Source organism: Castor canadensis, chromosome 10 (assembly GCF_047511655.1).
Source record: "Castor canadensis chromosome 10, mCasCan1.hap1v2, whole genome shotgun sequence".
Classification (NCBI taxonomy): domain Eukaryota; kingdom Metazoa; phylum Chordata; class Mammalia; order Rodentia; family Castoridae; genus Castor; species Castor canadensis.
The window spans coordinates 89,271,269-89,294,016 of record NC_133395.1 but is presented as its reverse complement, the minus strand read 5'-3'; the positions used below and the strand labels follow the sequence as shown (position 1 = coordinate 89,294,016).

The window sequence follows — 22,748 nt, the reverse complement described above, 5'->3', positions numbered from 1 at the left end:
CGCGCGCCCCAGGAGAGTGTGGGGAGGGGAGAGGATTCGGGGACGTAGCTGTGAGGATTCGGTGTGCGTGGGTCTGGCGGGTGGCCCGGACGGGGTCGGGGTCGTGGTCACGGTGGGTCGTTGTGGTGGTGGTGGTGGTGGTGGTGCTGGGGGTGGTGGTGGTGGTGGGGGGGGTGGTGGCGAAGTCCCCGAAGACAAAAGGAGCAGCGAGGGAGGGAGGAGCAAAAGCCTACAGCACCCGGTATTCCCAGGCGGTCTCCCATCCAAGTACTAACCAGGCCCGACCCTGCTTAGCTTCCGAGATCAGACGAGATCGGGCGCGTTCAGGGTGGTATGGCCGTAGACGCTAGCCGCCGCCTCCGGGAGCCCCAAGAGCCTGCCGAGGGCCCCGGCGTGCGTCTCCACGCTGCTCTCCTGGCACGGCTGGGAGTCCGGGTGGGGGCTGGCAGCCCGGGGCCAGCGGCCAGAGGCCCCGCGCGCCTGCTCGGGCAGCCGGTCTCGCCCAGGTGGCCGCTGGGTGGCTTTCTTCCCGAGGTGTCCTGCTGCCAGGACGAGGGTCAAGTTTTCTCGGGGGAAAATTTCTCAGTGCTCTCGGGCGCTTGTTCTTCTGGGAATGTCCACTGCTGTGGCCAAGGCGGGGGACGCACAGCTCGGGCCAGGGCAAGCAGCCGCCCTCCTCCGTCGCCTCCTGGTGCCGTATCCTTGGGTGGGTGCGTGGCTCCCAGCGGAGGTCTCGGGGACCCTTCCGGTCCTCTTCGTCCGGAAAGCGCCACTGCCCCTCCAGCCCATCAGGAAAACGGCAGCCGCGCCCTTCGCCGACCCGCTCCGCCCTCCTCCACACTCAGGGCCTGGGGCTGCGGGGCTGAATCGTGAGGCTTTCCAGCCCAGGACTTCACCTCTGGCCCCTTTCACACCCGGGATCTTGGGAAGAAGAAACAAAACCAAACACAGCCAAAGCCATCTCCTCCGACCCGGGGCCCCTCCACATCCCTTCCGATCCCGGGTTCCTGCCGGCCTCCCGGGGCGTTTCTCCCAGGCAGGCCTTCGCGGCCACTACACGGGGCTGAGCACTCGAGTCCTCGGGCGTCACGGGGCCCGCGGCCACGCCAAGCACGCACGACTCCCGGGTCTCGTCTGCTCCTGGGTGCCCTGGGCCTCTTCCCTGTGCCGCTGCTGGGTCTTGTGCCCCTGCTTGGCCTCCTTCAGACCCGGCCCCGTGCTACGCGGCCACGTGCTACAGGATCGTGCCAGCAGAACTGGCCCTGGCTGAGCCCCGTACCCACCCTCCTGCCATCCCTGGCCCTGCTAGCAAATGGCAGAGATCCTCTGGCCTCCGAGCCCAGACAAAAATCCTGATGCAGTTGGCCGAGGGGCCGCAAACCAAGGCTTCGCTTGTTCCCGCTCAGGCCCCAGCCATACCCTCTTGTCCTTCGGCTGCTCGTGTGTGGGGTGGGGGAGAGGAGGGTGCGTCCCCGTGCGTGCGTGCGTGGTCTGGGTGTCTCTGCGTGGTGTGTGTGTGTGTGTGTGTGTGTTAGATGCCGTGCCTGGTGTAGGTGGGGAAGAGCAAGCCCTCACGCACAGAGCCCCATCACACACTGGGGCCGGGCCGAGGGGGTCAATCTGCTCGGCCTGATTGCGTTGGGCATACATTGCAGAAGGTGGGTTTTCCAAGGCGGAGCAGAGGGTCCCGGCACCTGAGGTTGTCCACGGGGAGAATGTCTGTTCCACGGGGGCAAGCGGTCCCTTCCGTCGTGCCCAAGCCCATGTGACCCCGAAGGCCAGGTGGCCCCGGTCCTTGAGCTGACTGAGGAGTGCTTTGAGACCCGGAGGGTGGCACAGGCGACTGGGCGCCAGCGGCGGCCCTCCCTCCCTTTGAGCGGGACGGGGAGCTGCCGCTGGCATCCGGAGCTCTGGCGGCCTGCGCCCTCTGTCCCTGTGACCGCAGGCTCTGCCGTGGGAGGCGGGATCCCACGTAGAGGTCGCGCGCTGGCTGCCCTGTCTTGGGTTGAGCGACGGAGCGCGACGTGGAGCAGCACCCGACTGAGGCTCCCTGCTTCTCTGTCCCCTGGCGTCTTGCCCTGGACCCAGTGCACCACCTTGTGGCGAGCCCAGGTGTGGCGCGTCCCGCTGTGGGGCCCGCTGGGGTGCAGGACCCACTTTCTCATGGCTTCCGCACGTCCCTCCCCGCCCGCCTGGAGGGCAGTTGGGGAGCGGTCCCCAACGTGGCCTGGGACCAACCTCGCTGGTGACCCGTGTCGCGGGCGCGCGCCCCAGGAGAGTGTGGGGAGGGGAGAGGATTCGGGGACGTAGCTGTGAGGATTCGGTGTGCGTGGGTCTGGCGGGTGGCCCGGACGGGGTCGGGGTCGTGGTCACGGTGGGTCGTTGTGGTGGTGGTGGTGGTGGTGGTGCTGGGGGTGGTGGTGGTGGTGGGGGGGGTGGTGGCGAAGTCCCCGAAGACAAAAGGAGCAGCGAGGGAGGGAGGAGCAAAAGCCTACAGCACCCGGTATTCCCAGGCGGTCTCCCATCCAAGTACTAACCAGGCCCGACCCTGCTTAGCTTCCGAGATCAGACGAGATCGGGCGCGTTCAGGGTGGTATGGCCGTAGACGCTAGCCGCCGCCTCCGGGAGCCCCAAGAGCCTGCCGAGGGCCCCGGCGTGCGTCTCCACGCTGCTCTCCTGGCACGGCTGGGAGTCCGGGTGGGGGCTGGCAGCCCGGGGCCAGCGGCCAGAGGCCCCGCGCGCCTGCTCGGGCAGCCGGTCTCGCCCAGGTGGCCGCTGGGTGGCTTTCTTCCCGAGGTGTCCTGCTGCCAGGACGAGGGTCAAGTTTTCTCGGGGGAAAATTTCTCAGTGCTCTCGGGCGCTTGTTCTTCTGGGAATGTCCACTGCTGTGGCCAAGGCGGGGGACGCACAGCTCGGGCCAGGGCAAGCAGCCGCCCTCCTCCGTCGCCTCCTGGAGCCGTATCCTTGGGTGGGTGCGTGGCTCCCAGCGGAGGTCTCGGGGACCCTTCCGGTCCTCTTCGTCCGGAAAGCGCCACTGCCCCTCCAGCCCATCAGGAAAACGGCAGCCGCGCCCTTCGCCGACCCGCTCCGCCCTCCTCCACACTCAGGGCCTGGGGCTGCGGGGCTGAATCGTGAGGCTTTCCAGCCCAGGACTTCACCTCTGGCCCCTTTCACACCCGGGATCTTGGGAAGAAGAAACAAAACCAAACACAGCCAAAGCCATCTCCTCCGACCCGGGGCCCCTCCACATCCCTTCCGATCCCGGGTTCCTGCCGGCCTCCCGGGGCGTTTCTCCCAGGCAGGCCTTCGCGGCCACTACACGGGGCTGAGCACTCGAGTCCTCGGGCGTCACGGGGCCCGCGGCCACGCCAAGCACGCACGACTCCCGGGTCTCGTCTGCTCCTGGGTGCCCTGGGCCTCTTCCCTGTGCCGCTGCTGGGTCTTGTGCCCCTGCTTGGCCTCCTTCAGACCCGGCCCCGTGCTACGCGGCCACGTGCTACAGGATCGTGCCAGCAGAACTGGCCCTGGCTGAGCCCCGTACCCACCCTCCTGCCATCCCTGGCCCTGCTAGCAAATGGCAGAGATCCTCTGGCCTCCGAGCCCAGACAAAAATCCTGATGCAGTTGGCCGAGGGGCCGCAAACCAAGGCTTCGCTTGTTCCCGCTCAGGCCCCAGCCATACCCTCTTGTCCTTCGGCTGCTCGTGTGTGGGGTGGGGGAGAGGAGGGTGCGTCCCCGTGCGTGCGTGCGTGGTCTGGGTGTCTCTGCGTGGTGTGTGTGTGTGTGTGTTTGTGTGTTAGATGCCGTGCCTGGTGTAGGTGGGGAAGAGCAAGCCCTCACGCACAGAGCCCCATCACACACTGGGGCCGGGCCGAGGGGGTCAATCTGCTCGGCCTGATTGCGTTGGGCATACATTGCAGAAGGTGGGTTTTCCAAGGCGGAGCAGAGGGTCCCGGCACCTGAGGTTGTCCACGGGGAGAATGTCTGTTCCACGGGGGCAAGCGGTCCCTTCCGTCGTGCCCAAGCCCATGTGACCCCGAAGGCCAGGTGGCCCCGGTCCTTGAGCTGACTGAGGAGTGCTTTGAGACCCGGAGGGTGGCACAGGCGACTGGGCGCCAGCGGCGGCCCTCCCTCCCTTTGAGCGGGACGGGGAGCTGCCGCTGGCATCCGGAGCTCTGGCGGCCTGCGCCCTCTGTCCCTGTGACCGCAGGCTCTGCCGTGGGAGGCGGGATCCCACGTAGAGGTCGCGCGCTGGCTGCCCTGTCTTGGGTTGAGCGACGGAGGGCGACGTGGAGCAGCACCCGACTGAGGCTCCCTGCTTCTCTGTCCCCTGGCGTCTTGCCCTGGACCCAGTGCACCACCTTGTGGCGAGCCCAGGTGTGGCGCGTCCCGCTGTGGGGCCCGCTGGGGTGCAGGACCCACTTTCTCATGGCTTCCGCACGTCCCTCCCCGCCCGCCTGGAGGGCAGTTGGGGAGCGGTCCCCAACGTGGCCTGGGACCAACCTCGCTGGTGACCCGTGTCGCGGGCGCGCGCCCCAGGAGAGTGTGGGGAGGGGAGAGGATTCGGGGACGTAGCTGTGAGGATTCGGTGTGCGTGGGTCTGGCGGGTGGCCCGGACGGGGTCGGGGTCGTGGTCACGGTGGGTCGTTGTGGTGGTGGTGGTGGTGGTGCTGGGGGTGGTGGTGGTGGGGGGGGGTGGTGGCGAAGTCCCCGAAGACAAAAGGAGCAGCGAGGGAGGGAGGAGCAAAAGCCTACAGCACCCGGTATTCCCAGGCGGTCTCGCATCCAAGTACTAACCAGGTCCGACCCTGCTTAGCTTCCGACATCAGACGAGATCGGGCGCGTTCAGGGTGGTATGGCCGTAGACGCTAGCCGCCGCCTCCGGGAGCCCCAAGAGCCTGCCGAGGGCCCCGGCGTGCGTCTCCACGCTGCTCTCCTGGCACGGCTGGGAGTCCGGGTGGGGGCTGGCAGCCCGGGGCCAGCGGCCAGAGGCCCCGCGCGCCTGCTCGGGCAGCCAGTCTCGCCCAGGTGGCCGCTGGGTGGCTTTCTTCCCGAGGTGTCCTGCTGCCAGGACGAGGGTCAAGTTTTCTCGGGGGAAAATTTCTCAGTGCTCTCGGGCGCTTGTTCTTCTGGGAATGTCCACTGCTGTGGCCAAGGCGGGGGACGCACAGCTCGGGCCAGGGCAAGCAGCCGCCCTCCTCCGTCGCCTCCTGGAGCCGTATCCTTGGGTGGGTGCGTGGCTCCCAGCGGAGGTCTCGGGGACCCTTCCGGTCCTCTTCGTCCGGAAAGCGCCACTGCCCCTCCAGCCCATCAGGAAAACGGCAGCTGCGCCCTTCGCCGACCCGCTCCGCCCTCCTCCACACTCAGGGCCTGGGGCTGCGGGGCTGAATCGTGAGGCTTTCCAGCCCAGGACTTCACCTCTGGCCCCTTTCACACCCGGGATCTTGGGAAGAAGAAACAAAACCAAACACAGCCAAAGCCATCTCCTCCGACCCGGGGCCCCTCCACATCCCTTCCGATCCCGGGTTCCTGCCGGCCTCCCGGGGCGTTTCTCCCAGGCAGGCCTTCGCGGCCACTACACGGGGCTGAGCACTCGAGTCCTCGGGCGTCACGGGGCCCGCGGCCACGCCAAGCACGCACGACTCCCGGGTCTCGTCTGCTCCTGGGTGCCCTGGGCCTCTTCCCTGTGCCGCTGCTGGGTCTTGTGCCCCTGCTTGGCCTCCTTCAGACCCGGCCCCGTGCTACGCGGCCACGTGCTACAGGATCGTGCCAGCAGAACTGGCCCTGGCTGAGTCCCGTACCCACCCTCCTGCCATCCCTGGCCCTGCTAGCAAATGGCAGAGATCCTCTGGCCTCCGAGCCCAGACAAAAATCCTGATGCAGTTGGCCGAGGGGCCGCAAACCAAGGCTTCGCTTGTTCCCGCTCAGGCCCCAGCCATACCCTCTTGTCCTTCGGCTGCTCGTGTGTGGGGTGGGGGAGAGGAGGGTGCGTCCCCGTGCGTGCGTGCGTGGTCTGGGTGTCTCTGCGTGGTGTGTGTGTGTGTGTGTGTGTGTGTGTGTGTGTGTGTGTGTGTGTTAGATGCCGTGCCTGGTGTATGTGGGGAAGAGCAAGCCCTCACGCACAGAGCCCCATCACACACTGGGGCCGGGCCGAGGGGGTCAATCTGCTCGGCCTGATTGCGTTGGGCATACATTGCAGAAGGTGGGTTTTCCAAGGCGGAGCAGAGGGTCCCGGCACCTGAGGTTGTCCACGGGGAGAATGTCTGTTCCACGGGGGCAAGCGGTCCCTTCCGTCGTGCCCAAGCCCATGTGACCCCGAAGGCCAGGTGGCCCCGGTCCTTGAGCTGACTGAGGAGTGCTTTGAGACCCGGAGGGTGGCACAGGCGACTGGGCGCCAGCGGCGGCCCTCCCTCCCTTTGAGCGGGACGGGGAGCTGCCGCTGGCATCCGGAGCTCTGGCGGCCTGCGCCCTCTGTCCCTGTGACCGCAGGCTCTGCCGTGGGAGGCGGGATCCCACGTAGAGGTCGCGCGCTGGCTGCCCTGTCTTGGGTTGAGCGACGGAGCGCGACGTGGAGCAGCACCCGACTGAGGCTCCCTGCTTCTCTGTCCCCTGGCATCTTGCCCTGGACCCAGTGCACCACCTTGTGGCGAGCCCAGGTGTGGCGCGTCCCGCTGTGGGGCCCGCTGGGGTGCAGGACCCACTTTCTCATGGCTTCCGCACGTCCCTCCCCGCCCGCCTGGAGGGCAGTTGGGGAGCGGTCCCCAACGTGGCCTGGGACCAACCTCGCTGGTGACCCGTGTCGCGGGCGCGCGCCCCAGGAGAGTGTGGGGAGGGGAGAGGATTCGGGGACGTAGCTGTGAGGATTCGGTGTGCGTGGGTCTGGCGGGTGGCCCGGACGGGGTCGGGGTCGTGGTCACGGTGGGTCGTTGTGGTGGTGGTGGTGGTGGTGGTGCTGGGGGTGGTGGTGGTGGTGGGGGGGGTGGTGGCGAAGTCTCCGAAGACAAAAGGAGCAGCGAGGGAGGGAGGAGCAAAAGCCTACAGCACCCGGTATTCCCAGGCGGTCTCCCATCCAAGTACTAACCAGGCCCGACCCTGCTTAGCTTCCGAGATCAGACGAGATCGGGCGCGTTCAGGGTGGTATGGCCGTAGACGCTAGCCGCCGCCTCCGGGAGCCCCAAGAGCCTGCCGAGGGCCCCGGCGTGCGTCTCCACGCTGCTCTCCTGGCACGGCTGGGAGTCCGGGTGGGGGCTGGCAGCCCGGGGCCAGCGGCCAGAGGCCCCGCGCGCCTGCTCGGGCAGCCGGTCTCGCCCAGGTGGCCGCTGGGTGGCTTTCTTCCCGAGGTGTCCTGCTGCCAGGACGAGGGTCAAGTTTTCTCGGGGGAAAATTTCTCAGTGCTCTCGGGCGCTTGTTCTTCTGGGAATGTCCACTGCTGTGGCCAAGGCGGGGGACGCACAGCTCGGGCCAGGGCAAGCAGCCGCCCTCCTCCGTCGCCTCCTGGAGCCGTATCCTTGGGTGGGTGCGTGGCTCCCAGCGGAGGTCTCGGGGACCCTTCCGGTCCTCTTCGTCCGGAAAGCGCCACTGCCCCTCCAGCCCATCAGGAAAACGGCAGCCGCGCCCTTCGCCGACCCGCTCCGCCCTCCTCCACACTCAGGGCCTGGGGCTGCGGGGCTGAATCGTGAGGCTTTCCAGCCCAGGACTTCACCTCTGGCCCCTTTCACACCCGGGATCTTGGGAAGAAGAAACAAAACCAAACACAGCCAAAGCCATCTCCTCCGACCCGGGGCCCCTCCACATCCCTTCCGATCCCGGGTTCCTGCCGGCCTCACGGGGCGTTTCTCCCAGGCAGGCCTTCGCGGCCACTACACGGGGCTGAGCACTCGAGTCCTCGGGCGTCACGGGGCCCGCGGCCACGCCAAGCACGCACGACTCCCGGGTCTCGTCTGCTCCTGGGTGCCCTGGGCCTCTTCCCTGTGCCGCTGCTGGGTCTTGTGCCCCTGCTTGGCCTCCTTCAGACCCGGCCCCGTGCTACGCGGCCACGTGCTACAGGATCGTGCCAGCAGAACTGGCCCTGGCTGAGCCCCGTACCCACCCTCCTGCCATCCCTGGCCCTGCTAGCAAATGGCAGAGATCCTCTGGCCTCCGAGCCCAGACAAAAATCCTGATGCAGTTGGCCGAGGGGCCGCAAACCAAGGCTTCGCTTGTTCCCGCTCAGGCCCCAGCCATACCCTCTTGTCCTTCGGCTGCTCGTGTGTGGGGTGGGGGAGAGGAGGGTGCGTCCCCGTGCGTGCGTGCGTGGTCTGGGTGTCTCTGCGTGGTGTGTGTGTGTGTGTGTGTGTGTGTTAGATGCCGTGCCTGGTGTAGGTGGGGAAGAGCAAGCCCTCACGCACAGAGCCCCATCACACACTGGGGCCGTGCCGAGGGGGTCAATCTGCTCGGCCTGATTGCGTTGGGCATACATTGCAGAAGGTGGGTTTTCCAAGGCGGAGCAGAGGGTCCCGGCACCTGAGGTTGTCCACGGGGAGAATGTCTGTTCCACGGGGGCAAGCGGTCCTTTCCGTCGTGCCCAAGCCCATGTGACCCCGAAGGCCAGGTGGCCCCGGTCCTTGAGCTGACTGAGGAGTGCTTTGAGACCCGGAGGGTGGCACAGGCGACTGGGCGCCAGCGGCGGCCCTCCCTCCCTTTGAGCGGGACGGGGAGCTGCCGCTGGCATCCGGAGCTCTGGCGGCCTGCGCCCTCTGTCCCTGTGACCGCAGGCTCTGCCGTGGGAGGCGGGATCCCACGTAGAGGTCGCGCGCTGGCTGCCCTGTCTTGGGTTGAGCGACGGAGGGCGACGTGGAGCAGCACCCGACTGAGGCTCCCTGCTTCTCTGTCCCCTGGCGTCTTGCCCTGGACCCAGTGCACCACCTTGTGGCGAGCCCAGGTGTGGCGTGTCCCGCTGTGGGGCCCGCTGGGGTGCAGGACCCACTTTCTCATGGCTTCCGCACGTCCCTCCCCGCCCGCCTGGAGGGCAGTTGGGGAGCGGTCCCCAACGTGGCCTGGGACCAACCTCGCTGGTGACCCGTGTCGCGGGCGCGCGCCCCAGGAGAGTGTGGGGAGGGGAGAGGATTCGGGGACGTAGCTGTGAGGATTCGGTGTGCGTGGGTCTGGCGGGTGGCCCGGACGGGGTCGGGGTCGTGGTCACGGTGTGTCGTTGTGGTGGTGGTGGTGGTGGTGCTGGGGGTGGTGGTGGTGGGGGGGGGGTGGTGGCGAAGTCCCCGAAGACAAAAGGAGCAGCGAGGGAGGGAGGAGCAAAAGCCTACAGCACCCGGTATTCCCAGGCGGTCTCCCATCCAAGTACTAACCAGGCCCGACCCTGCTTAGCTTCCGAGATCAGACGAGATCGGGCGCGTTCAGGGTGGTATGGCCGTAGACGCTAGCCGCCGCCTCCGGGAGCCCCAAGAGCCTGCCGAGGGCCCCGGCGTGCGTCTCCACGCTGCTCTCCTGGCACGGCTGGGAGTCCGGGTGGGGGCTGGCAGCCCGGGGCCAGCGGCCAGAGGCCCCGCGCGCCTGCTCGGGCAGCCGGTCTCGCCCAGGTGGCCGCTGGGTGGCTTTCTTCCCGAGGTGTCCTGCTGCCAGGACGAGGGTCAAGTTTTCTCGGGGGAAAATTTCTCAGTGCTCTCGGGCGCTTGTTCTTCTGGGAATGTCCACTGCTGTGGCCAAGGCGGGGGATGCACAGCTCGGGCCAGGGCAAGCAGCCGCCCTCCTCCGTCGCCTCCTGGAGCCGTATCCTTGGGTGGGTGCGTGGCTCCCAGCGGAGGTCTCGGGGACCCTTCCGGTCCTCTTCGTCCGGAAAGCGCCACTGCCCCTCCAGCCCATCAGGAAAACGGCAGCCGCGCCCTTCGCCGACCCGCTCCGCCCTCCTCCACACTCAGGGCCTGGGGCTGCGGGGCTGAATCGTGAGGCTTTCCAGCCCAGGACTTCACCTCTGGCCCCTTTCACACCCGGGATCTTGGGAAGAAGAAACAAAACCAAACACAGCCAAAGCCATCTCCTCCGACCCGGGGCCCCTCCACATCCCTTCCGATCCCGGGTTCCTGCCGGCCTCCCGGGGCGTTTCTCCCAGGCAGGCCTTCGCGGCCACTACACGGGGCTGAGCACTCGAGTCCTCGGGCGTCACGGGGCCCGCGGCCACGCCAAGCACGCACGACTCCCGGGTCTCGTCTGCTCCTGGGTGCCCTGGGCCTCTTCCCTGTGCCGCTGCTGGGTCTTGTGCCCCTGCTTGGCCTCCTTCAGACCCGGCCCCGTGCTACGCGGCCACGTGCTACAGGATCGTGCCAGCAGAACTGGCCCTGGCTGAGCCCCGTACCCACCCTCCTGCCATCCCTGGCCCTGCTAGCAAATGGCAGAGATCCTCTGGCCTCCGAGCCCAGACAAAAATCCTGATGCAGTTGGCCGAGGGGCCGCAAACCAAGGCTTCGCTTGTTCCCGCTCAGGCCCCAGCCATACCCTCTTGTCCTTCGGCTGCTCGTGTGTGGGGTGGGGGAGAGGAGGGTGCGTCCCCGTGCGTGCGTGCGTGGTCTGGGTGTCTCTGCGTGGTGTGTGTGTGTGTGTGTGTGTGTGTTAGATGCCGTGCCTGGTGTAGGTGGGGAAGAGCAAGCCCTCACGCACAGAGCCCCATCACACACTGGGGCCGGGCCGAGGGGGTCAATCTGCTCGGCCTGATTGCGTTGGGCATACATTGCAGAAGGTGGGTTTTCCAAGGCGGAGCAGAGGGTCCCGGCACCTGAGGTTGTCCACGGGGAGAATGTCTGTTCCACGGGGGCAAGCGGTCCCTTCCGTCGTGCCCAAGCCCATGTGACCCCGAAGGCCAGGTGGCCCCGGTCCTTGAGCTGACTGTGGAGTGCTTTGAGACCCGGAGGGTGGCACAGGCGACTGGGCGCCAGCGGCGGCCCTCCCTCCCTTTGAGCGGGACGGGGAGCTGCCGCTGGCATCCGGAGCTCTGGCGGCCTGCGCCCTCTGTCCCTGTGACCGCAGGCTCTGCCGTGGGAGGCGGGATCCCACGTAGAGGTCGCGCGCTGGCTGCCCTGTCTTGGGTTGAGCGACGGAGCGCGACGTGGAGCAGCACCCGACTGAGGCTCCCTGCTTCTCTGTCCCCTGGCGTCTTGCCCTGGACCCAGTGCACCACCTTGTGGCGAGCCCAGGTGTGGCGCGTCCCGCTGTGGGGCCCGCTGGGGTGCAGGACCCACTTTCTCATGGCTTCCGCACGTCCCTCCCCGCCCGCCTGGAGGGCAGTTGGGGAGCGGTCCCCAACGTGGCCTGGGACCAACCTCGCTGGTGACCCGTGTCGCGGGCGCGCGCCCCAGGAGAGTGTGGGGAGGGGAGAGGATTCGGGGACGTAGCTGTGAGGATTCGGTGTGCGTGGGTCTGGCGGGTGGCCCGGACGGGGTCGGGGTCGTGGTCACGGTGGGTCGTTGTGGTGGTGGTGGTGGTGGTGTTGGGGGTGGTGGTGGTGGTGGGGGGGTGGTGGCGAAGTCCCCGAAGACAAAAGGAGCAGCGAGGGAGGGAGGAGCAAAAGCCTACAGCACCCGGTATTCCCAGGCGGTCTCCCATCCAAGTACTAACCAGGCCCGACCCTGCTTAGCTTCCGAGATCAGACGAGATCGGGCGCGTTCAGGGTGGTATGGCCGTAGACGCTAGCCGCCGCCTCCGGGAGCCCCAAGAGCCTGCCGAGGGCCCCGGCGTGCGTCTCCACGCTGCTCTCCTGGCACGGCTGGGAGTCCGGGTGGGGGCTGGCAGCCCGGGGCCAGCGGCCAGAGGCCCCGCGCGCCTGCTCGGGCAGCCGGTCTCGCCCAGGTGGCCGCTGGGTGGCTTTCTTCCCGAGGTGTCCTGCTGCCAGGACGAGGGTCAAGTTTTCTCGGGGGAAAATTTCTCAGTGCTCTCGGGCGCTTGTTCTTCTGGGAATGTCCACTGCTGTGGCCAAGGCGGGGGACGCACAGCTCGGGCCAGGGCAAGCAGCCGCCCTCCTCCGTCGCCTCCTGGAGCCGTATCCTTGGGTGGGTGCGTGGCTCCCAGCGGAGGTCTCGGGGACCCTTCCGGTCCTCTTCGTCCGGAAAGCGCCACTGCCCCTCCAGCCCATCAGGAAAACGGCAGCCGCGCCCTTCGCCGACCCGCTCCGCCCTCCTCCACACTCAGGGCCTGGGGCTGCGGGGCTGAATCGTGAGGCTTTCCAGCCCAGGACTTCACCTCTGGCCCCTTTCACACCCGGGATCTTGGGAAGAAGAAACAAAACCAAACACAGCCAAAGCCATCTCCTCCGACCCGGGGCCCCTCCACATCCCTTCCGATCCCGGGTTCCTGCCGGCCTCCCGGGGCGTTTCTCCCAGGCAGGCCTTCGCGGCCACTACACGGGGCTGAGCACTCGAGTCCTCGGGCGTCACGGGGCCCGCGGCCACGCCAAGCACGCACGACTCCCGGGTCTCGTCTGCTCCTGGGTGCCCTGGGCCTCTTCCCTGTGCCGCTGCTGGGTCTTGTGCCCCTGCTTGGCCTCCTTCAGACCCGGCCCCGTGCTACGCGGCCACGTGCTACAGGATCGTGCCAGCAGAACTGGCCCTGGCTGAGCCCCGTACCCACCCTCCTGCCATCCCTGGCCCTGCTAGCAAATGGCAGAGATCCTCTGGCCTCCGAGCCCAGACAAAAATCCTGATGCAGTTGGCCGAGGGGCCGCAAACCAAGGCTTCGCTTGTTCCCGCTCAGGCCCCAGCCATACCCTCTTGTCCTTCGGCTGCTCGTGTGTGGGGTGGGGGAGAGGAGGGTGCGTCCCCGTGCGTGCGTGCGTGGTCTGGGTGTCTCTGCGTGGTGTGTGTGTGTGTGTGTGTGTGTGTGTGTTAGATGCCGTGCCTGGTGTAGGTGGGGAAGAGCAAGCCCTCACGCACAGAGCCCCATCACACACTGGGGCCGGGCCGAGGGGGTCAATCTGCTCGGCCTGATTGCGTTGGGCATACATTGCAGAAGGTGGGTTTTCCAAGGCGGAGCAGAGGGTCCCGGCACCTGAGGTTGTCCACGGGGAGAATGTCTGTTCCACGGGGGCAAGCGGTCCCTTCCGTCGTGCCCAAGCCCATGTGACCCCGAAGGCCAGGTGGCCCCGGTCCTTGAGCTGACTGTGGAGTGCTTTGAGACCCGGAGGGTGGCACAGGCGACTGGGCGCCAGCGGCGGCCCTCCCTCCCTTTGAGCGGGACGGGGAGCTGCCGCTGGCATCCGGAGCTCTGGCGGCCTGCGCCCTCTGTCCCTGTGACCGCAGGCTCTGCCGTGGGAGGCGGGATCCCACGTAGAGGTCGCGCGCTGGCTGCCCTGTCTTGGGTTGAGCGACGGAGCGCGACGTGGAGCAGCACCCGACTGAGGCTCCCTGCTTCTCTGTCCCCTGGCGTCTTGCCCTGGACCCAGTGCACCACCTTGTGGCGAGCCCAGGTGTGGCGCGTCCCGCTGTGGGGCCCGCTGGGGTGCAGGACCCACTTTCTCATGGCTTCCGCACGTCCCTCCCCGCCCGCCTGGAGGGCAGTTGGGGAGCGGTCCCCAACGTGGCCTGGGACCAACCTCGCTGGTGACCCGTGTCGCGGGCGCGCGCCCCAGGAGAGTGTGGGGAGGGGAGAGGATTCGGGGACGTAGCTGTGAGGATTCGGTGTGCGTGGGTCTGGCGGGTGGCCCGGACGGGGTCGGGGTCGTGGTCACGGTGGGTCGTTGTGGTGGTGGTGGTGGTGGTGGTGCTGGGGGTTGTGGTGGTGGTGGGGGGGGTGGTGGCGAAGTCCCCGAAGACAAAAGGAGCAGCGAGGGAGGGAGGAGCAAAAGCCTACAGCACCCGGTATTCCCAGGCGGTCTCCCATCCAAGTACTAACCAGGCCCGACCCTGCTTAGCTTCCGAGATCAGACGAGATCGGGCGCGTTCAGGGTGGTATGGCCGTAGACGCTAGCCGCCGCCTCCGGGAGCCCCAAGAGCCTGCCGAGGGCCCCGGCGTGCGTCTCCACGCTGCTCTCCTGGCACGGCTGGGAGTCCGGGTGGGGGCTGGCAGCCCGGGGCCAGCGGCCAGAGGCCCCGCGCGCCTGCTCGGGCAGCCGGTCTCGCCCAGGTGGCCGCTGGGTGGCTTTCTTCCCGAGGTGTCCTGCTGCCAGGACGAGGGTCAAGTTTTCTCGGGGGAAAATTTCTCAGTGCTCTCGGGCGCTTGTTCTTCTGGGAATGTCCACTGCTGTGGCCAAGGCGGGGGACGCACAGCTCGGGCCAGGGCAAGCAGCCGCCCTCCTCCGTCGCCTCCTGGAGCCGTATCCTTGGGTGGGTGCGTGGCTCCCAGCGGAGGTCTCGGGGACCCTTCCGGTCCTCTTCGTCCGGAAAGCGCCACTGCCCCTCCAGCCCATCAGGAAAACGGCAGCCGCGCCCTTCGCCGACCCGCTCCGCCCTCCTCCACACTCAGGGCCTGGGGCTGCGGGGCTGAATCGTGAGGCTTTCCAGCCCAGGACTTCACCTCTGGCCCCTTTCACACCCGGGATCTTGGGAAGAAGAAACAAAACCAAACACAGCCAAAGCCATCTCCTCCGACCCGGGGCCCCTCCACATCCCTTCCGATCCCGGGTTCCTGCCGGCCTCCCGGGGCGTTTCTCCCAGGCAGGCCTTCGCGGCCACTACACGGGGCTGAGCACTCGAGTCCTCGGGCGTCACGGGGCCCGCGGCCACGCCAAGCACGCACGACTCCCGGGTCTCGTCTGCTCCTGGGTGCCCTGGGCCTCTTCCCTGTGCCGCTGCTGGGTCTTGTGCCCCTGCTTGGCCTCCTTCAGACCCGGCCCCGTGCTACGCGGCCACGTGCTACAGGATCGTGCCAGCAGAACTGGCCCTGGCTGAGCCCCGTACCCACCCTCCTGCCATCCCTGGCCCTGCTAGCAAATGGCAGAGATCCTCTGGCCTCCGAGCCCAGACAAAAATCCTGATGCAGTTGGCCGAGGGGCCGCAAACCAAGGCTTCGCTTGTTCCCGCTCAGGCCCCAGCCATACCCTCTTGTCCTTCGGCTGCTCGTGTGTGGGGTGGGGGAGAGGAGGGTGCGTCCCCGTGCGTGCGTGCGTGGTCTGGGTGTCTCTGCGTGGTGTGTGTGTGTGTGTGTGTGTGTGTGTTAGATGCCGTGCCTGGTGTAGGTGGGGAAGAGCAAGCCCTCACGCACAGAGCCCCATCACACACTGGGGCCGGGCCGAGGGGGTCAATCTGCTCGGCCTGATTGCGTTGGGCATACATTGCAGAAGGTGGGTTTTCCAAGGCGGAGCAGAGGGTCCCGGCACCTGAGGTTGTCCACGGGGAGAATGTCTGTTCCACGGGGGCAAGCGGTCCCTTCCGTCGTGCCCAAGCCCATGTGACCCCGAAGGCCAGGTGGCCCCGGTCCTTGAGCTGACTGAGGAGTGCTTTGAGACCCGGAGGGTGGCACAGGCGACTGGGCGCCAGCGGCGGCCCTCCCTCCCTTTGAGCGGGACGGGGAGCTGCCGCTGGCATCCGGAGCTCTGGCGGCCTGCGCCCTCTGTCCCTGTGACCGCAGGCTCTGCCGTGGGAGGCGGGATCCCACGTAGAGGTCGCGCGCTGGCTGCCCTGTCTTGGGTTGAGCGACGGAGGGCGACGTGGAGCAGCACCCGACTGAGGCTCCCTGCTTCTCTGTCCCCTGGCGTCTTGCCCTGGACCCAGTGCACCACCTTGTGGCGAGCCCAGGTGTGGCGCGTCCCGCTGTGGGGCCCGCTGGGGTGCAGGACCCACTTTCTCATGGCTTCCGCACGTCCCTCCCCGCCCGCCTGGAGGGCAGTTGGGGAGCGGTCCCCAACGTGGCCTGGGACCAACCTCGCTGGTGACCCGTGTCGCGGGCGCGCGCCCCAGGAGAGTGTGGGGAGGGGAGAGGATTCGGGGACGTAGCTGTGAGGATTCGGTGTGCGTGGGTCTGGCGGGTGGCCCGGACGGGGTCGGGGTCGTGGTCACGGTGGGTCGTTGTGGTGGTGGTGGTGGTGGTGGTGCTGGGGGTGGTGGTGGTGGTGGGGGGGGTGGTGGCGAAGTCCCCGAAGACAAAAGGAGCAGCGAGGGAGGGAGGAGCAAAAGCCTACAGCACCCGGTATTCCCAGGCGGTCTCCCATCCAAGTACTAACCAGGCCCGACCCTGCTTAGCTTCCGAGATCAGACGAGATCGGGCGCGTTCAGGGTGGTATGGCCGTAGACGCTAGCCGCCGCCTCCGGGAGCCCCAAGAGCCTGCCGAGGGCCCCGGCGTGCGTCTCCACGCTGCTCTCCTGGCACGGCTGGGAGTCCGGGTGGGGGCTGGCAGCCCGGGGCCAGCGGCCAGAGGCCCCGCGCGCCTGCTCGGGCAGCCGGTCTCGCCCAGGTGGCCGCTGGGTGGCTTTCTTCCCGAGGTGTCCTGCTGCCAGGACGAGGGTCAAGTTTTCTCGGGGGAAAATTTCTCAGTGCTCTCGGGCGCTTGTTCTTCTGGGAATGTCCACTGCTGTGGCCAAGGCGGGGGACGCACAGCTCGGGCCAGGGCAAGCAGCCGCCCTCCTCCGTCGCCTCCTGGAGCCGTATCCTTGGGTGGGTGCGTGGCTCCCAGCGGAGGTCTCGGGGACCCTTCCGGTCCTCTTCGTCCGGAAAGCGCCACTGCCCCTCCAGCCCATCAGGAAAACGGCAGCCGCGCCCTTCGCCGACCCGCTCCGCCCTCCTCCACACTCAGGGCCTGGGGCTGCGGGGCTGAATCGTGAGGCTTTCCAGCCCAGGACTTCACCTCTGGCCCCTTTCACACCCGGGATCTTGGGAAGAAGAAACAAAACCAAACACAGCCAAAGCCATCTCCTCCGACCCGGGGCCCCTCCACATCCCTTCCGATCCCGGGTTCCTGCCGGCCTCCCGGGGCGTTTCTCCCAGGCAGGCCTTCGCGGCCACTACACGGGGCTGAGCACTCGAGTCCTCGGGCGTCACGGGGCCCGCGGCCACGCCAAGCACGCACGACTCCCGGGTCTCGTCTGCTCCTGGGTGCCCTGGGCCTCTTCCCTGTGCCGCTGCTGGGTCTTGTGCCCCTGCTTGGCCTCCTTCAGACCCGGCCCCGTGCTACGCGGCCACGTGCTACAGGATCGTGCCAGCAGAACTGGCCCTGGCTGAGCCCCGTACCCACCCTCCTGCCATCCCTGGCCCTGCTAGCAAATGGCAGAGATCCTCTGGCCTCCGAGCCCAGACAAAAATCCTGATGCAGTTGGCCGAGGGGCCGCAAACCAAGGCTTCGCTTGTTCCCGCTCAGGCCCCAGCCATACCCTCTTGTCCTTCGGCTGCTCGTGTGTGGGGTGGGGGAGAGGAGGGTGCGTCCCCGTGCGTGCGTGCGTGGTCTGGGTGTCTCTGCGTGGTGTGTGTGTGTGTGTGTGTGTGTGTGTTAGATGCCGTGCCTGGTGTAGGTGGGGAAGAGCAAGCCCTCACGCACAGAGCCCCATCACACACTGGGGCCGGGCCGAGGGGGTCAATCTGCTCGGCCTGATTGCGTTGGGCATACATTGCAGAAGGTGGGTTTTCCAAGGCGGAGCAGAGGGTCCCGGCACCTGAGGTTGTCCACGGGGAGAATGTCTGTTCCACGGGGGCAAGCGGTCCCTTCCGTCGTGCCCAAGCCCATGTGACCCCGAAGGCCAGGTGGCCCCGGTCCTTGAGCTGACTGAGGAGTGCTTTGAGACCCGGAGGGTGGCACAGGCGACTGGGCGCCAGCGGCGGCCCTCCCTCCCTTTGAGCGGGACGGGGAGCTGCCGCTGGCATCCGGAGCTCTGGCGGCCTGCGCCCTCTGTCCCTGTGACCGCAGGCTCTGCCGTGGGAGGCGGGATCCCACGTAGAGGTCGCGCGCTGGCTGCCCTGTCTTGGGTTGAGCGACGGAGGGCGACGTGGAGCAGCACCCGACTGAGGCTCCCTGCTTCTCTGTCCCCTGGCGTCTTGCCCTGGACCCAGTGCACCACCTTGTGGCGAGCCCAGGTGTGGCGCGTCCCGCTGTGGGGCCCGCTGGGGTGCAGGACCCACTTTCTCATGGCTTCCGCACGTCCCTCCCCGCCCGCCTGGAGGGCAGTTGGGGAGCGGTCCCCAACGTGGCCTGGGACCAACCTCGCTGGTGACCCGTGTCGCGGGCGCGCGCCCCAGGAGAGTGTGGGGAGGGGAGAGGATTCGGGGACGTAGCTGTGAGGATTCGGTGTGCGTGGGTCTGGCGGGTGGCCCGGACGGGGTCGGGGTCGTGGTCACGGTGGGTCGTTGTGGTGGTGGTGGTGGTGGTGGTGCTGGGGGTGGTGGTGGTGGTGGGGGGGGTGGTGGCGAAGTCCCCGAAGACAAAAGGAGCAGCGAGGGAGGGAGGAGCAAAAGCCTACAGCACCCGGTATTCCCAGGCGGTCTCCCATCCAAGTACTAACCAGGCCCGACCCTGCTTAGCTTCCGAGATCAGACGAGATCGGGCGCGTTCAGGGTGGTATGGCCGTAGACGCTAGCCGCCGCCTCCGGGAGCCCCAAGAGCCTGCCGAGGGCCCCGGCGTGCGTCTCCACGCTGCTCTCCTGGCACGGCTGGGAGTCCGGGTGGGGGCTGGCAGCCCGGGGCCAGCGGCCAGAGGCCCCGCGCGCCTGCTCGGGCAGCCGGTCTCGCCCAGGTGGCCGCTGGGTGGCTTTCTTCCCGAGGTGTCCTGCTGCCAGGACGAGGGTCAAGTTTTCTCGGGGGAAAATTTCTCAGTGCTCTCGGGCGCTTGTTCTTCTGGGAATGTCCACTGCTGTGGCCAAGGCGGGGGACGCACAGCTCGGGCCAGGGCAAGCAGCCGCCCTCCTCCGTCGCCTCCTGGAGCCGTATCCTTGGGTGGGTGCGTGGCTCCCAGCGGAGGTCTCGGGGACCCTTCCGGTCCTCTTCGTCCGGAAAGCGCCACTGCCCCTCCAGCCCATCAGGAAAACGGCAGCCGCGCCCTTCGCCGACCCGCTCCGCCCTCCTCCACACTCAGGGCCTGGGGCTGCGGGGCTGAATCGTGAGGCTTTCCAGCCCAGGACTTCACCTCTGGCCCCTTTCACACCCGGGATCTTGGGAAGAAGAAACAAAACCAAACACAGCCAAAGCCATCTCCTCCGACCCGGGGCCCCTCCACATCCCTTCCGATCCCGGGTTCCTGCCGGCCTCCCGGGGCGTTTCTCCCAGGCAGGCCTTCGCGGCCACTACACGGGGCTGAGCACTCGAGTCCTCGGGCGTCACGGGGCCCGCGGCCACGCCAAGCACGCACGACTCCCGGGTCTCGTCTGCTCCTGGGTGCCCTGGGCCTCTTCCCTGTGCCGCTGCTGGGTCTTGTGCCCCTGCTTGGCCTCCTTCAGACCCGGCCCCGTGCTACGCGGCCACGTGCTACAGGATCGTGCCAGCAGAACTGGCCCTGGCTGAGCCCCGTACCCACCCTCCTGCCATCCCTGGCCCTGCTAGCAAATGGCAGAGATCCTCTGGCCTCCGAGCCCAGACAAAAATCCTGATGAAGTTGGCCGAGGGGCCGCAAACCAAGGCTTCGCTTGTTCCCGCTCAGGCCCCAGCCATACCCTCTTGTCCTTCGGCTGCTCGTGTGTGGGGTGGGGGAGAGGAGGGTGCGTCCCCGTGCGTGCGTGCGTGGTCTGGGTGTCTCTGCGTGGTGTGTGTGTGTGTGTGTGTGTGTGTGTGTTAGATGCCGTGCCTGGTGTAGGTGGGGAAGAGCAAGCCCTCACGCACAGAGCCCCATCACACACTGGGGCCGGGCCGAGGGGGTCAATCTGCTCGGCCTGATTGCGTTGGGCATACATTGCAGAAGGTGGGTTTTCCAAGGCGGAGCAGAGGGTCCCGGCACCTGAGGTTGTCCACGGGGAGAATGTCTGTTCCACGGGGGCAAGCGGTCCCTTCCATCGTGCCCAAGCCCATGTGACCCCGAAGGCCAGGTGGCCCCGGTCCTTGAGCTGACTGAGGAGTGCTTTGAGACCCGGAGGGTGGCACAGGCGACTGGGCGCCAGCGGCGGCCCTCCCTCCCTTTGAGCGGGACGGGGAGCTGCCGCTGGCATCCGGAGCTCTGGCGGCCTGCGCCCTCTGTCCCTGTGACCGCAGGCTCTGCCGTGGGAGGCGGGATCCCACGTAGAGGTCGCGCGCTGGCTGCCCTGTCTTGGGTTGAGCGACGGAGGGCGACGTGGAGCAGCACCCGACTGAGGCTCCCTGCTTCTCTGTCCCCTGGCGTCTTGCCCTGGACCCAGTGCACCACCTTGTGGCGAGCCCAGGTGTGGCGCGTCCCGCTGTGGGGCCCGCTGGGGTGCAGGACCCACTTTCTCATGGCTTCCGCACGTCCCTCCCCGCCCGCCTGGAGGGCAGTTGGGGAGCGGTCCCCAACGTGGCCTGGGACCAACCTCGCTGGTGACCCGTGTCGCGGGCGCACGCCCCAGGAGAGTGTGGGGAGGGGAGAGGATTCGGGGACGTAGCTGTGAGGATTCGGTGTGCGTGGGTCTGGCGGGTGGCCCGGACGGGGTCGGGGTCGTGGTCACGGTGGGTCGTTGTGGTGGTGGTGGTGGTGGTGGTGCTGGGGGTGGTGGTGGTGGTGGGGGGGGTGGTGGCGAAGTCCCCGAAGACAAAAGGAGCAGCGAGGGAGGGAGGAGCAAAAGCCTACAGCACCCGGTATTCCCAGGCGGTCTCCCATCCAAGTACTAACCAGGCCCGACCCTGCTTAGCTTCCGAGATCAGACGAGATCGGGCGCGTTCAGGGTGGTATGGCCGTAGACGCTAGCCGCCGCCTCCGGGAGCCCCAAGAGCCTGCCGAGGGCCCCGGCGTGCGTCTCCACGCTGCTCTCCTGGCACGGCTGGGAGTCCGGGTGGGGGCTGGCAGCCCGGGGCCAGCGGCCAGAGGCCCCGCGCGCCTGCTCGGGCAGCCGGTCTCGCCCAGGTGGCCGCTGGGTGGCTTTCTTCCCGAGGTGTCCTGCTGCCAGGACGAGGGTCAAGTTTTCTCGGGGGAAAATTTCTCAGTGCTCTCGGGCGCTTGTTCTTCTGGGAATGTCCACTGCTGTGGCCAAGGCGGGGGACGCACAGCTCGGGCCAGGGCAAGCAGCCGCCCTCCTCCGTCGCCTCCTGGAGCCGTATCCTTGGGTGGGTGCGTGGCTCCCAGCGGAGGTCTCGGGGACCCTTCCGGTCCTCTTCGTCCGGAAAGCGCCACTGCCCCTCCAGCCCATCAGGAAAACGGCAGCCGCGCCCTTCGCCGACCCGCTCCGCCCTCCTCCACACTCAGGGCCTGGGGCTGCGGGGCTGAATCGTGAGGCTTTCCAGCCCAGGACTTCACCTCTGGCCCCTTTCACACCCGGGATCTTGGGAAGAAGAAACAAAACCAAACACAGCCAAAGCCATCTCCTCCGACCCGGGGCCCCTCCACATCCCTTCCGATCCCGGGTTCCTGCCGGCCTCCCGGGGCGTTTCTCCCAGGCAGGCCTTCGCGGCCACTACACGGGGCTGAGCACTCGAGTCCTCGGGCGTCACGGGGCCCGCGGCCACGCCAAGCACGCACGACTCCCGGGTCTCGTCTGCTCCTGGGTGCCCTGGGCCTCTTCCCTGTGCCGCTGCTGGGTCTTGTGCCCCTGCTTGGCCTCCTTCAGACCCGGCCCCGTGCTACGCGGCCACGTGCTACAGGATCGTGCCAGCAGAACTGGCCCTGGCTGAGCCCCGTACCCACCCTCCTGCCATCCCTGGCCCTGCTAGCAAATGGCAGAGATCCTCTGGCCTCCGAGCCCAGACAAAAATCCTGATGCAGTTGGCCGAGGGGCCGCAAACCAAGGCTTCGCTTGTTCCCGCTCAGGCCCCAGCCATACCCTCTTGTCCTTCGGCTGCTCGTGTGTGGGGTGGGGGAGAGGAGGGTGCGTCCCCGTGCGTGCGTGCGTGGTCTGGGTGTCTCTGCGTGGTGTGTGTGTGTGTGTGTGTGTGTGTTAGATGCCGTGCCTGGTGTAGGTGGGGAAGAGCAAGCCCTCACGCACAGAGCCCCATCACACACTGGGGCCGGGCCGAGGGGGTCAATCTGCTCGGCCTGATTGCGTTGGGCATACATTGCAGAAGGTGGGTTTTCCAAGGCGGAGCAGAGGGTCCCGGCACCTGAGGTTGTCCACGGGGAGAATGTCTGTTCCACGGGGGCAAGCGGTCCCTTCCGTCGTGCCCAAGCCCATGTGACCCCGAAGGCCAGGTGGCCCCGGTCCTTGAGCTGACTGAGGAGTGCTTTGAGACCCGGAGGGTGGCACAGGCGACTGGGCGCCAGCGGCGGCCCTCCCTCCCTTTGAGCGGGACGGGGAGCTGCCGCTGGCATCCGGAGCTCTGGCGGCCTGCGCCCTCTGTCCCTGTGACCGCAGGCTCTGCCGTGGGAGGCGGGATCCCACGTAGAGGTCGCGCGCTGGCTGCCCTGTCTTGGGTTGAGCGACGGAGGGCGACGTGGAGCAGCACCCGACTGAGGCTCCCTGCTTCTCTGTCCCCTGGCGTCTTGCCCTGGACCCAGTGCACCACCTTGTGGCGAGCCCAGGTGTGGCGCGTCCCGCTGTGGGGCCCGCTGGGGTGCAGGACCCACTTTCTCATGGCTTCCGCACGTCCCTCCCCGCCCGCCTGGAGGGCAGTTGGGGAGCGGTCCCCAACGTGGCCTGGGACCAACCTCGCTGGTGACCCGTGTCGCGGGCGCGCGCCCCAGGAGAGTGTGGGGAGGGGAGAGGATTCGGGGACGTAGCTGTGAGGATTCGGTGTGCGTGGGTCTGGCGGGTGGCCCGGAC

At 67.8% G+C, this 22,748-nt stretch overlaps 10 non-coding genes across 10 annotated transcripts; all 10 read right to left on the bottom strand.

The window, feature by feature from the left end:
* Positions 1 to 226: 226 nt before the first annotated feature.
* Positions 227 to 345, bottom strand: LOC141412177 (5S ribosomal RNA). Its single transcript, XR_012437016.1, has one exon. It is a non-coding gene; the product is annotated as a 5S ribosomal RNA (ribosomal RNA).
* A 2,143-nt stretch (positions 346 to 2,488) lies between these two features.
* On the bottom strand, positions 2,489 to 2,607 carry LOC141412176 (5S ribosomal RNA). Its single transcript, XR_012437015.1, has one exon. It is a non-coding gene; the product is annotated as a 5S ribosomal RNA (ribosomal RNA).
* Positions 2,608 to 4,747: 2,140 nt separating this feature from the next.
* Positions 4,748 to 4,866, bottom strand: LOC141413022 (5S ribosomal RNA). The gene has a single exon (XR_012437864.1). It is a non-coding gene; the product is annotated as a 5S ribosomal RNA (ribosomal RNA).
* Positions 4,867 to 7,031: 2,165 nt separating this feature from the next.
* LOC141412175 (5S ribosomal RNA) lies at positions 7,032 to 7,150 on the bottom strand. Its single transcript, XR_012437014.1, has one exon. It is a non-coding gene; the product is annotated as a 5S ribosomal RNA (ribosomal RNA).
* Positions 7,151 to 9,291: 2,141 nt separating this feature from the next.
* LOC141412174 (5S ribosomal RNA) lies at positions 9,292 to 9,410 on the bottom strand. Its single transcript, XR_012437013.1, has one exon. It is a non-coding gene; the product is annotated as a 5S ribosomal RNA (ribosomal RNA).
* Positions 9,411 to 11,551: 2,141 nt separating this feature from the next.
* On the bottom strand, positions 11,552 to 11,670 carry LOC141412173 (5S ribosomal RNA). Its single transcript, XR_012437011.1, has one exon. It is a non-coding gene; the product is annotated as a 5S ribosomal RNA (ribosomal RNA).
* A 2,149-nt stretch (positions 11,671 to 13,819) lies between these two features.
* LOC141412172 (5S ribosomal RNA) lies at positions 13,820 to 13,938 on the bottom strand. The gene has a single exon (XR_012437010.1). It is a non-coding gene; the product is annotated as a 5S ribosomal RNA (ribosomal RNA).
* A 2,147-nt stretch (positions 13,939 to 16,085) lies between these two features.
* On the bottom strand, positions 16,086 to 16,204 carry LOC141412171 (5S ribosomal RNA). Its single transcript, XR_012437009.1, has one exon. It is a non-coding gene; the product is annotated as a 5S ribosomal RNA (ribosomal RNA).
* A 2,147-nt stretch (positions 16,205 to 18,351) lies between these two features.
* LOC141412169 (5S ribosomal RNA) lies at positions 18,352 to 18,470 on the bottom strand. Its single transcript, XR_012437007.1, has one exon. It is a non-coding gene; the product is annotated as a 5S ribosomal RNA (ribosomal RNA).
* Positions 18,471 to 20,619: 2,149 nt separating this feature from the next.
* Positions 20,620 to 20,738, bottom strand: LOC141412167 (5S ribosomal RNA). The gene has a single exon (XR_012437006.1). It is a non-coding gene; the product is annotated as a 5S ribosomal RNA (ribosomal RNA).
* Between the last annotated feature and the right edge of the window lie 2,010 nt (positions 20,739 to 22,748).